The following is a 9,934-nucleotide window of genomic DNA, read 5'->3' as shown; positions in this document are numbered from 1 at the left end:
AATCCTCAATAAAATACTGGCAAACAGAATCCAGCAGCACATCAAAAAGCTTATCCCCCACGATCAAGTCAGCTTCATCCCTGGGATGCAAGGCTGGTTCAACATATGCAAATCAATCAAGGTAATCCATCACATAAACAGAACCAATGACAAAAACCACATGATTTTCTCAACAGATGCAGAAAAGGCGTTTGATAAACTGCAACACCCCTTCATGCCAAAAGCTCTCAATAAACTAGGTGTTGATGGAATGTATCTCAAAATAACAGGAGCTGTTTATGACAAACCCACAGACAATATCATAATGGGCAAAAACTGGAATGCTTCATTCCGTTTGAAAACTGGCACAAGACAAGGATGCCCTCTCTCCCCACTCCTATTAAACATAGTATTGGAATTTCTGCCCAGGGCAAACAGGCAAGAGAAAGAAATAAAGCATATTCAAATAGGAAGAGAGGAAGTCAAATTTTCTGTTTGCAGATGACTTGATGGTATATTTAGAAAACCCAATCGTTCCAGCCCACAATCTCTTTAAGCTGATAAGCAACTTCAGTGAATTATCAGGATACAAAATCAATGTGCAAAAATCACAAGCATTCCAATACACAAGTAACAGACAAACAGAGAGCCAAAAACTCCCCTTCACAACTGCCACAAAGAGAATAAAATACCTAGGAATACAACTTACAAGGGAGGTGAAGGACCTCTTCAAGGAGAACTACAAACCACTGCTAAAGGAAATAAGAGAGGACACAAACAAATGGAAAGACACTCCATGCACATGGATAGGAAGAGTCAATATCATGAAAATGGCCATAGTGCCCAAAGTAATTTATAGATTCAATGCTATCCCCATCAACTACCATTGACTTTTTTTCACAGAGTTAGAAAAAACGACTTTAAATTTCATATGGAACCAAAAAAGAGCTGGTATAGCCAAGACAAACCTAAGTAAAAAGAGCAAAGCTGGAGGCATCATGTTATCTGACTTCAAACTATACTACAAGGCTACACTAGCCAAAATAGCATGGCACTGGTACCAAAACAGATACATTGACCAATGGAACAGAACAGAGACCTCAGAAATAACGCCACACATCTACGACCATCTGATCTTTGACAAACCTGACAAAAACAAGCAATGGCGAAATAATTCCCTATTTAATAAATGCTGTTAGGAAAACTGGCTAGCCATATTCAGAAAACTGAAACTGGACCCCTTCTGTACACCTTATATAAAAATTAACTCAGGATGGACTAAAGACTTAAACATAAGACCTAAAACCATAAAACCCATAGAAGAAAACTTAGGCAATACCATTCAGGAAATAGTCATGGGCAAACACTTCATGACTAAAACACCAAAAGCAATGGCAACAAAAGCCGAAATTGACAAATGGGATCTAATTAAATTAAAGAGCTTCTGCACAGCAAAAGAAACTATCATTAGAGTGAACAGACAACCTACAGAATGGGAGAGAATTTTTACAATCCATCTGAAAAAGGGCTGATATCCAGAATCTACAAGAAACTTAAGCGAATTTACAAGAAAAAATCAACCCCATCAGAAAATGTGCAAAGGATATGAACAGACACCTCAAAAGAAGACATTTATGTGGCCAACAAACATATGAAAAAAAGCTCATCATTACTGGTCACTAGAGAAATGCAAATCAAATCCACAATGTGATACCACCTCATGCCAGTTAGAATGGCGATCATTAAGAAGTCAGGAAGCAACAGATGCTGGAGAGGATGTGGAGAAATGGGAATGCTTTCACCCTATTGGTGGGAGTGTGAATTAGTTCAACCATTGTGGAAAACAGTATGGTGATTCCTCAAGGATCTAGAACTAGAAATACCATTTGTCCCAGAAATCCCATTACTAGGTATATACCCAAAGGATTACAAATCATCCTACTATAAAGACACATGCACAGGTATGTTTACTGCAGAACTATTTACAATAGGAAAGTCTTGGAACCAACCCACATGCCCATCAATGATAGACTGGATAACGAAAATGCATCACATGTATACCATGGAATACTATGCAATGAAAAAGGATGAGTTCATGTCCTTTGCAGGGACATGGATGAAGCTGGAAACCATCATTCTCAGCAAACTAACACAGGAATAGAAAACCAAACACTGCATCTTCTCACTCATAAGTGAGAGATGAACAAAAAGAACATATGGACACAGGGAGGGGAACATCACAAACCAGGACCTGTTGGGGGCTGGGGGACTAGGGGAGGGTATAACATTAGGAGAAATACCTAATGTAGATGACAGGTTGATGGGTGCAGCAAACCACCATGGCATGTGCATACCTATGTAACAAACCTGCACATTCTGCACATGTATCTGAGAAACTAAATTATATATTTAAAAAGGATATAAAGAAGAGGAGTGCTATCATATGTTTAAAAGAGGATGTTTAATTTAGCAGAGGTTGCAGAATGCAATGGGGAGTAAAATCCAGTGAAAGAGTGGAGAATTGAGACTATATCATTTGTCAAGGTTGTAGTTCAAAGTCCAACTTCCAGAAATCTGTTACTAGATCTGGAAAAGGTAGAGACTTGGAGGAGTCGTTAAACTTTGGAGGGAAACAGTCTCTACTCAGAGACAGAGAATGCTCCCCTAAAATGCCCCCACAATTCTGGTAGCCTGAGGATGCCAGAAAATATCTTGCAGAGATGAGAACCAATATGTTTGACATGGATGCAAGCACAGCAGAGGAAGGTCAGGTTTGCCCCAGGTATCTGAACAGGGAAATACTGAGGGTTCCTTAAAACAACAAAACAACACAACTCAGCCATTCGCTTCTTAGAGCACTGAGATCTACAAACCAAGGACCCCAGTGGTGTGTCAGACGTGACCTCTTCAATGGCTGAGACACCCCTTGCTACAGTCTGGCTGCAGCACTAGTCAGAGTTCATCTTCCCACTGACCTGGTTTTGATTCTGTTTTCTAATCTTTTCGGCCTAGTTGAATCTATCTGGGGTATTCATGTGTGATCAAGCTATAGCTACTCTTTTGGTAATAGCAGACTGGCCCCATTGATCCCTGGCAGAGTCTCTTGCTCTTGTAGCTAAAGCACTCCAAGAAATATGCGCATAATCTTAAGTCAGTGGTAGTGGGAAGGGAGAAGTAGGTTTGCGTTAGAGAGATCTGGAAGGTTGAATGAGCAGGATTTGGTAATAAATTGGGTGTGGCCATTACAGAAGAGAGAAGAGGCAGAGCTGAGCCTGGGTAATGGTGTTTAAACTCTTGTTTAAAGCTAAAGATATTTTTTTTGCCAGAAAAATCCAGGTAGGTACATTTTGCCTACAATATCAGGAGGCTCACAGAAGCTTTAGCCAAATGTTAGGAACCCCTCTGTAGAGGAAAATCCTAGGGGTTGGATAGGACGACCTGAAAGATTCCTTCTGCTTCTTCAATATTTGAATAGTTATAGAACCCAAGTATTGGTATATTTGGGGGCCTATTGGTAGCTACAAGGAAGTCAGGAAGGGGAGCTGGTGCTTTTGTGAGGCACTAGGCAATGCAGGAGGGAAATGTATTTTGTTTTAGACCTGGAGGTTGAAGTGCTGGGAGGGCATTCTTGGGCAGATGTTGAGTGGGCTACAAAAGGCACACTTGGAGAAAGTGTTTAGAGCATTATATCTGCACTGTTGAGTATGGTAGCCATTGGGCACATGTGGCCATTGAAGACTGTGGCTAACAAAATGTAGATAATCCTAACTGGGATATACTATAAGTGTAATGTACATCCATTTCTAAGATGGTTATGAAATATAAAATATGTAAATTTAAGAATATTAGCTACATGTTGAAATCATAATATTTTGAATATATTCAGTTAAATAAATATATGATTAAAATAAGTCCATCAGCTCCTCCTTACTTTTTAAATGTGGCTACTGGAAATTTTAAAACTACATGTGTAGTTTCTGTTTGCAGCTCACATATTTGTGTTGGGTAGCACTGCTCAAGGTGGTGTTTGGAGGTAGTTATCAGGGACAACTTGGGAACATTTGAGGTCTCTGGGAAGAGGATATACAGAGAGAAAAGCAGAAGGTTGAAGACATACTTGTGGAGCATTTCTACATTCACAGATCTAGAAGGAAGAGGAGGAGACTGGAAAGGAGCTAGGGAATAAGGCCAGAGAAGGGGAAGTAGGTGACATCACAGAAATGTGGGGAAGAAGGGGCTTTAGGAAAGAAAAGGATAGTGATAAGGATTATGCAAAGTAATTTGACCTTTGTTCTAGTGCTATTGGAGAGCACATGGAGGTTTTCTTCCCCAGAAAGTAAGATGATCAAATTTAAATTTTAAGAAGATGATTTTGGTAAGAAAATAATGAACCAATTGGATTGACAGAGAAGCTGAAGGTCAGATGGATAGCTAGAAAGTCAGGGAATAAGAACAATCAAAAAGCCTCTAGGCGTCTAGAAAGCTGAGCAGAAAAGACTTGTTTTGACTTTGAGAAATAACTTTTTATTTTCTTGCCTTGAAAAATGAGGTGTTTTTGAACAGTGAGATTTTGGTAATTTAAAGCTTGTGTCTCTGTTTATAGAATCCAGAAAATGGGTTGCAGTAAAAATCAGTGTCACAGATGATTAAAGATGCTTTGCATGGGAAAAATAGAAGGCGGTAAAGAAACTAAAGACACAAAAGTTATAGGATTTCTAAGAAACAAAGGTTGTCTTTTGGTATAATTGTCTCATGTAGAGAAAACAGAAAACATTATTCCCCACCCTTAAGAACATGAAAGTAGAAAAGAATGGTTTCTAAAAAGAGTTTTCCTTGAGACTTTGCCACCATAACTTGTGACCATTTAAGGTATTTCTAAGTGTTTACAAATTGAACATACTGTGTCCTAGAATGTCCTTTGAGCAGAAATTTTGGCACTTAAAATTATTTATTTGGAGTTTGATTTAAGGCAGAGAACAGATTGAAATATATGAAAGTACAAAACTCAGAGAAGTAAGTGAAGATGAGCTGAATATTCTGAAGGTTGTATTAGTCCATTTTCATACTGCTATAGAAATACCTGAGACTGGGTAATTTTCTTAAAAAAAGAGGTTTAATGGACTTACAGTTCCACATGGCTGGTAATGCCTCACGATCATGGCGGAAAGTGAAGGAGGAGTAAAGGCACATCTTACATGGTGGCAGGCAAGAGAGCATGTGCAGGGGAACTGCCCTTTATAAAAGCATTGGATCTCATGAGATGTATTCACTCTCAGGAGAACAGCATGGGAAAAACCCACACCCATAATTAAATTACCTCCCACTGGGTTTCTCCCTTGACGAGTGAGGATTATGGGAGCTACAAGATAAGATTTGGATGGGGACATGGTCAATCCATATCAAAGGTATTTGGATCCTGTTTAAATATATGTTATAGTCTTTGCTAGCTTAAAGGGAAAAGAGAAATAAACAATGGCAAAAGGAAGCCAACAGAAGGGGCCATATGAGGGGACTAAACAAAAAGGACATGGTCAATTAAAGACATTTGGAAAATCCACCTAGATGGAGTACTATAGGATTTGGATTCTTTGCTGGATACTGAATACACAGGATTAGGATGAAATCAGTGCTGTTGTAGAATAACTGTAATATGCAGCAGCTAACATTTATTGAGCATTTATTAAATACTCATTTATTTATTACCACAATCTCACACAGTAGGTATTATCTCAATGCTACAGATGGTGCAGTGAGATTAGGTAACTTGTCCAAGGTCACCCAGGTAGCCAGTGAGCCCACGATATCATGCTGTCTCCTTAAGTGTTGTTAGGGAGACACACGATGAACCAGGAGGTGTTGGCTGGGTTATCTGTGGTAACACATGACTCCAAAAATTTTAGTAATCTATAGTAACACAGTTTTTTTGTTTGTTTGATTGGTTTGGCTTTGGTTTTGGTTTTCTTTTTTCTTTTTAAATTTCATTGCAGGACACTTGCTCTGATTCATTTCTGGACTTAAGTGGAAGAAGCAGCCCTTGTCTATGATGTTGTCAGTCTTTGGCAGAGGGAATACAAAGCAATGGAAGGATGATGTGATGGCTCTGAAAGCTTCTCTTGAATGTAGAATATGAAGTTTGCTCACCTTTTGTTATCCAAAGTAAGCCATGCGGCAAGCCTGACAGCGGGGTGAAGAGTGAAATGTTCCCACTAGGGAGGGTCTTTAGAGGACCCCTAGAGAGAGTTTGGGTTCTTTGTCTTTTGTTTTTGTTTATTTTTCTCATGTGAATCTTTAGCTTTACAAGGCAGAGAAGCAATGAATGGTTGGTCTGACTTCTTTCCACACTGAGGAGTTAATAGGATGACCCAAAAAGTTAATTCCCACACTGTCAGTGTTGTTTGGGGAGGGGCAGGTGGCAGAGAGTTACGCACGCGGGAGACAGTACAAGGGAGAGCACTGCCTCTTGTAGGGGTCAGTAAGGTAGTGAGACAGCCAAGTGGAAAGGGGTCCGCAGAGAAACTTCAGGCGCCCTGCACACTGGGAGGAGTGCGCACTCGGGTGGAGCCACAGACGTTTGCACCGTTTGCAGGGCGGACGACCCTGACCCCTCCTCTTCCTGATTAGAACCTGGGCTTCAATCTGTGAGGAAGGAAGCCTGTAGAGCAGGACTGTCTCTCTGCTGAGCGTCCCTGTTTCCCATTTTTTCCTTTTTGCCCCATAAATTCTATTTTTATCACCCTTTAAAGTGTCTGTGAGCCTACTATTTCACGGCTGTGTGACAAGGACCCGGCTCTTAGGTGAACTAAGGAGAAAATCCTACAACAGTAGTACTAGGCCATAGCCTAAATCCAAACACAGCAAAATCCACACAACCAAAATCTTTGCTGAGCAAGGTACCTGGAAAAAAAAAACCTGTCTCAACAGTAAGTCAGGCCACATCAGACAGAAGCTAAAGGCTAGCCCGAGAGAGCTGGTAAGGAGGGAGAGATGAAGCAAGGTGTTATGAAACAACATCCGGTGAGGGCTGAAGGTCAGTTCAGCTATAAAGGGTGGAGGGAAGCCAGTTTTTGAGGAGGTCACTTCAAGCCTTGAGTTCCTTTGTCTAAGCCCCTGTTCTCCTGGCTGTTTCCCATTAATTCTGGGGGAATGTGCTATGAACTGATGGGCACAGATGTGTGTAAAAGAGAGACAGTTATAGGCAGTCCTATTTATTCAAATGTGACAGGATGATGGACCTAGTCACATCCACAAAACCAATTATAAGCTAAACCCATGCAGGTAGTTAGGTAGAACACACCCATTTAAAAACGAACAGCACTCGGCCGGGTGCGGTGGCTCAAGCCTGTAATCCCAGCACTTTGGGAGGCTGAGACGGGCGGATCACGAGGTCAGGAGATCGAGACCATCCTGGCTAACACAGTGAAACCTCGTCTCTACTAAAAATACAAAAAACTAGCCGGGCGAGGTGGCGGGCGCCTGTAGTCCCAGCTACTCGGGAGGCTGAGGCAGGAGAATGGCGTGAACCCGGGAGGCAGAGCTTGCAGTGAGCTGAGACCCTGAGATCCGGCCACTGTACTCCAGCTCGGGCGACAGAGCCAGACTCCATCTCAAAAAATAAATAAATTAATAAATAAAAAATAAAAAATAAAAATAAAAACGAACAGCACTTTAATTCTTGAATTAATGTTAAATTCAACCTGAATTTATTGGATAAATGTCTCATTTTGTGTTAGTAAATCTAACTAAAGACTTTAACTAAATCTAACTAATGACTCTAACTACAGCTGTTTCCACAGAGATGTAAATTGTTTTTGATGAATACAATAAAAGCAAGTCATAATCACTTTTTGGAACTTAGAACAAATTCACTTCGGTGAAGGTCAAGCACTTGAGAATAAGATAATTATTTTTCCTTTCAAATACTAAAGAGTTGCCAAAACTCTGGTGATAAATTGGAACATTTAGGAAATGAAGGCAACAAGATTTAATTTATTGCCCATGTATAAGAATTCTAATTTTGGCACATTCCTTATAATCTTTTCCTATATACATGTAAAAACTGTGTAATTACATAGTTTAAAATTTCACTGTAATATAACATGTCCCATAAACAATTTTTCAGGTTCTAGTCCTTATGATTATAATGGTTGCAACATAGTTCACTGCATAGAGTTAACATAATTTAATTTATTATTTTCATTATTAGACATGTAGTTTCTTTCAGTTTATTATCATTATTAATAATACTGCAGTAAATGGCCATATGGAACCTATGTGTTTTTTGTTTGTTTGTTTTGGATTTTTTTCATTGCAATACATGCCCTAAATTGGGATTACTGGGTCAAAGATTATGAAATTTTAATGACTATGCAAACTATTTTTAAAATAACTCCCAATTTAACAAAAACATGTGAGTATGTAATTCACTGAATTCTCCCTTGCTTTAGAAATTATATTGAAAGGTTATATAAATTGACTAATTCATATTGTAGAAGAAAATGATACTTTGTGTTAATTTGTGTGTCTGAATACTTGTGAGGCTAAACACGATACCACAGGTTTCTTTAACCAACAGAAGGAGTTATAATTCTTTCATTCGGTAAGTGGACAAATATTTTTTGAGCGCCTACAACGTGCCAGGCAGTTTTGTTTGTTTGTTTCAGACCACACAGCAGTGAAGTAAACAAACTCCCTTGCCCTAATGGATTTTATAGTCATGTAAAAAAAGACAATAAACATAATGAGTATTAAAATTGTGTAGTATGTTAGAATGTTATAACTGCTGTTAAAAAGTAAGATAAAAATAATACGGAGTTTGTTAGCAGAAGTTGCATTTCTAAATACGGTGGTCACTGAGAAACAAATATTTGAACAAATACTTGAAAGAGGTGGAGTAGGTCCCATAGGGGTTTCAGAGGAAAGAGTGTTGCAGCCAGGGACCTTAGGTTGTAGAAGACCCTAAGCGGGCCGTGTGTGAGGTGTTGCAGGAGAATGAGGGAGGACAGTTTGGCTAGAGTGAAGTGAAATCTTTGATGTGATGAAGTGATGATCTTTGATGAAATCTAACGATGCTTATGTGTTTCACAGGAGAAAAACAAGGAGAGAAAAATCTAAACCCAGCACAAGAGAAAGTTTCAAAAAAGAGGTCTTCGCCAATACCAAAATTAGCTGTGATATTCAGGAATTAAAAAATGGAAACACGATAACCACATTCAATAAAGACCAAGGCCAGCTTCCATTGGCCAGAGCTCAGCCATGCGGCCACACTTGGCTAAAGAGACTGACTGAAGAATTCCCTGAATATTTTAATGTAGCTCTGGTTATAACACAGAATAACCACAAGGTGGCAGAAGAACTCCATTCTTGTAAATATCTTAGTTTATTTCATCTTTCCTATTCCATCTAGTGTTCCTTGAATTTTACTATTTTGTTGGTTTGAAAATATGTGTGACCTACGTCCTTTAAAGGATTTGGTTGCTAAAGTTTTAAATAGGCTGGAATATAAAACATTTATAGAAAAGAAAAATACCTACAGTATGATGTTAGTGAACTATTAATAATTGATCCAATTAAATAAAATATATTTGCTTTGGATTAATACATATCTTGTTTTGATGTTTGCTAAATAAAACTAAGCATTAGGAGGTCAAATAGCCACAACGAACATTTTCGTATTATTTAATAAGCCAGTTTCAAGGCATACATGCTAAATTTGTTCTTAAGGAAAAGTTGAATTTTTGCTTTCATGAAATTACAAACTCTAAAGCAATTTTATACCTGTAAATCCAATGTGTTCTGAAGTTTAAAGTGTCAAAGGCTACCGGATTTAAACAGATCTTGCATGACTCTCTGTTTCATCTCTTCAGAGGTTGATAGTAAGCAAGTTTGGCAGCAACTCACAGCTTCTGCTGTAACATGATGCTAATAATGACGACTTTATAAGATTGTTGCAAAGAGT

General features: G+C 38.9%; 1 long non-coding RNA gene across 1 annotated transcript; it reads left to right on the top strand.

The window, feature by feature from the left end:
- The first annotated feature begins 5,366 nt into the window (after positions 1-5,366).
- On the top strand, positions 5,367-9,636 carry LOC117095623. The gene is made up of 2 exons (XR_004442114.1): positions 5,367-6,135; positions 9,064-9,636. It is a non-coding gene; the product is annotated as an uncharacterized LOC117095623 (long non-coding RNA).
- The last annotated feature ends 298 nt before the right edge of the window (positions 9,637-9,934 follow it).

This window comes from Trachypithecus francoisi, unplaced genomic scaffold, assembly GCF_009764315.1.
Source record: "Trachypithecus francoisi isolate TF-2019V2 unplaced genomic scaffold, Tfra_2.0 Lachesis_group14, whole genome shotgun sequence".
Lineage (NCBI taxonomy): Eukaryota > Metazoa > Chordata > Mammalia > Primates > Cercopithecidae > Trachypithecus > Trachypithecus francoisi.
Note: the sequence above shows the minus strand (reverse complement) of the source record. Positions and strands in the feature narration are given on the sequence as shown.